General features: G+C 45.9%; 1 pseudogene; it reads left to right on the top strand.

The window, feature by feature from the left end:
- Positions 1 to 910: 910 nt before the first annotated feature.
- Positions 911 to 983, top strand: LOC128560697 (uncharacterized; annotated as a pseudogene).
- The last annotated feature ends 2,422 nt before the right edge of the window (positions 984 to 3,405 follow it).

Here is a 3,405-nt window from a genome sequence, read left to right as displayed (position 1 = left end):
CTTCCTGGACATCTGGAGCTTAGTGACTAGAGGGGATTGGCTCTTTGAGACTTTTCTCTTAAAACCAGTAGTCTTTAAAATATATATATATATATATTTTGGTTTTTGGCCAGGGCTAGGTTTGAACCCACCACCTCCGGCATATGGGACTGGCGCCCTACTCCTTGAACCACAGGTGCCACCCCTTTAAAATATTTTTTAAATCACAAAAATCTTTAGGATTCTGATGAAAGCTATACATCTATGTCCACAAAATTGCACACATTTATATACATATAGGCATTTTATGTATAATTTTAGGGCGTTGTTCATATACCCTCCCCTAAGTCTGACCAGGAACCCCAGGCTGAGAAAACGTGGTTTAAATATGAGACATGCAGGTGGCTAATTGCAAAAATAGGGCAAGTTTGTCTTCTCTACCTCTACCTTCTGGGTTCGTTTGTCTTATTCAGAGCTCCCCTGGGGAAGCGGTATCCCTGCCTCTAGAATTACCCCCACCCCAGTCAGTTAAATCCATAGTCCCCTAGATTAAACATCCAACAGTAAGAAACATATAAGGTACATTTTTATATAGCTAGTCGAGAGATAGAAAGTTATGCAGATTTAATATTTAGAATTAAGAGTGGATAGCACAAAGGAAAATTCTCACATGTAAAGTTAAAGGGATTAGATTAACAAAACAACATAGCTGTTGTGGTGAGTGCCAGTAGTCCCAGCCCCAGCTACTTGGGAGGCTGAGGCAAGAGAATTGCGTAAGCTCAAGACTTTGAGGTTGCTGTGAGCAGTGATGCCACAGAGCTCTAGTGAATGCAACATAATTGAGACTCTGTCTCAAAAAAAAAAAAGAAAAACAAACATCGTACTGTGGGAGAATTATATGGGAATAACAGCAAAGAAAACTGAAAATTAGAAGACTGTACCTTCAGAGATCATTTCTATAGTTCATTACTAGAGAAGTTTCTCTGAATGTATAAAGCACCGGGCGGGGGGGGGGGGGGGGAAGAAAAGAAAACTGAAAATCAAGAGTTTGCTGTTCGGATTAATGTCTATTTTTCCGTGTTTTTTCCTTGTATGTATGTATATGTGCATATATATATTTTTCCAATACAAGAAAAATGTGTTTAGTGCTATTTGTGTAATGAGAAATCACATTCCTTCATTGCAGCCAACTCACTAGTTAGATTAAAAGAAGCAGAGTAAACCAATTTCCACAAAGGGCAAATAACACCGTATTAACACGTAACACCTGATTTGAATGGACTTCCCAAACCATAAATGAGCCTGAAAAGAGACTTTGTCTAGGCAACCAGTGTCATTGACTATACACATCACTCTGCAAAACTGAACTGTGGCTTTCCAACTTGAAAAAGAAGAGAATCAGATTTAAACATTTTCTCAGTGCTTTCCCCCAAGTTAATGAACCCTCCTCTTAGAGAAGCTTGGTCTTTGAAGACGGCACTTGTCGGATGCAGGCAAGGGGCCTAAAGGTTGAGACATTGGCCTGGGCACTTGCACCAGAAGGGTGGCCTGTGCCTAAGGTGAGCAATGTGACTGGAGTGTCCAGTGGTGTCAGGCTCAGCAATGCTGGGGAAGGGCCTTGTAGAGAGTCTAGGGCTTAAAGCATCCCTTTCCCTAGGAGGATGGTCACCTAGGGGGGTTTCCAGAGGTCTCTGCTGGGGAACTTGCCTTGCAGCTGCTGAAGCAGCCTGAGGCCCAGGCAGGGGCCCAGGTGAGGAGCAGGGAGCCACAAGCCACGGGGAACAGTGGGCCTTTATGTGTGGGCTGTCAGCTCATCCTGCCCTGGAGGAGGTGATTAGCCCTGTGGCCTTACATAGGGTGTAGACGCCTGCAGGCTGAGACAATGAGCACTTTGTGTGGTTAGGTTTTGGCAGGTTAACCCGGCAGGGACTTCTTTCCTTTTTTAAATCTTATTTCTTTCTCCTCTATACTTGTTTCTTTCTTTCTGACCAAACCTGTTGCTTCATTCCTCAGCCACACCAGCTCTTCTAGTTTGTTCCTGCTTCCATGCAGCCATGGGGAGGGGTGGGTGGCATGAGGGGCCTCAGGTCTGGCATCTGGGATCTGGTCTTGGTGCCTACTCTGCCACCAGTCACTGTGAACAAGCCAGCTGGCCTGCCTGGGTCCCACTTTCCTCTTCTGTAAAACTGGAATAAGAGTCCCTTGTGGCCCCATGGAAGCCTAAGCATGTGAGGGCAGCTCTGACTCCCACAGCGGTGCCCACAGCTGCGCCACCATCCTGCCCGGGGTTGGCCACAATACTTATTTTTATTTCTCCATTTATGCTTCAAAGCCAGTCAAAAATTCCTTCAGAGACTGACTCTTTCTCTCACAGGGCAGAGAGACTCGTCTCTCTTGTGTCTCTTCTTATAAGGAGACCAATCTCATCATGAGGGCTCCTAATCACCTCCCAAAGACCCCACCTCCAAATAGCATCCTGTTGAGGGTTAGGGTTTCACCATAAATTTGTGGAGAACACAAACATTCAGTCCCTATCTAGGTGGCAACAGGCTTTTAGTTTTAATACGTCAATCTCCCTAGGCACTGAGGATTTTTGTCCTTTATCTACATATGTGACTTTGAACCAAGACCCCTGCAGTTAAAAATAAATTCCTGACTGCACCTGTGCTATGGAATATATATATATATATGTTTTTAGTCAAGAATAGCCAGGGGCTGGGTAAGGTGGCGCATGCCTGTAATCCTAGCACTCTGGGAGACAGAGGCTTGAGCCCAAGAGTTTGAGATTGCAGTGAATTATGATGATGCCACAGCACTCTAGCCTGGGGCAACAGAGCAAGACCCTATTTAAAAAAAAAAAAAGGCTAGCCATTGAATATCTGCTGTGCATAATAAGCTATAGATTCCTGACTTCATCCCTTCTGGGTTGTCCTGTTCATTACTCTCCTAGAAGAGGGAAATAGAAATAGTACATTATTCCAAGGAAAAAATTACTAAAGCAGAAGTAGTCAGATCAACTACTACACATCTCTGTGGTGGGTCTCTGGTCTGTCTTTGGTTTGTCAGCTTGGACTCAGGGGTGAGTCCTAGGTGTCAGGTTGGACTCAAGGGGAGTCCTGGGTGTCAGTTTGGACTTAAGGGATAAGTCCTAGGTGTCAGGTTGGACTCAAGGGGAGTCTTGGGTGACAGGTCGGGCTCAAGGGGAGTCTTGGGTGTCAGGTCGGACTTAAGGGGAGTCCTGGGTGTCAGGTCGGACTCAAGGGGAGTCCTGGGTGTCAGGTTGGACTCAAGGGGAGTCCTGGGTGTCAGGTTGGGCTCAAGGGGAGTCCTGGGTGTCAGGTTGGACTCAAGGGGTGAGTCCTAGGTGTCAGGTTGGACTCAAGGGGAGTCCGGGTGACAGGTCGGGCTCAAGGGGAGTCCTGGGTG

This window comes from Nycticebus coucang, chromosome 11 (genome assembly GCF_027406575.1).
Source record: "Nycticebus coucang isolate mNycCou1 chromosome 11, mNycCou1.pri, whole genome shotgun sequence".
Classification (NCBI taxonomy): Eukaryota; Metazoa; Chordata; class Mammalia; order Primates; family Lorisidae; genus Nycticebus; species Nycticebus coucang.
The sequence above is the reverse complement of the archived record's forward strand: the minus strand, read 5'-3'. Positions and strand labels throughout refer to the sequence as shown.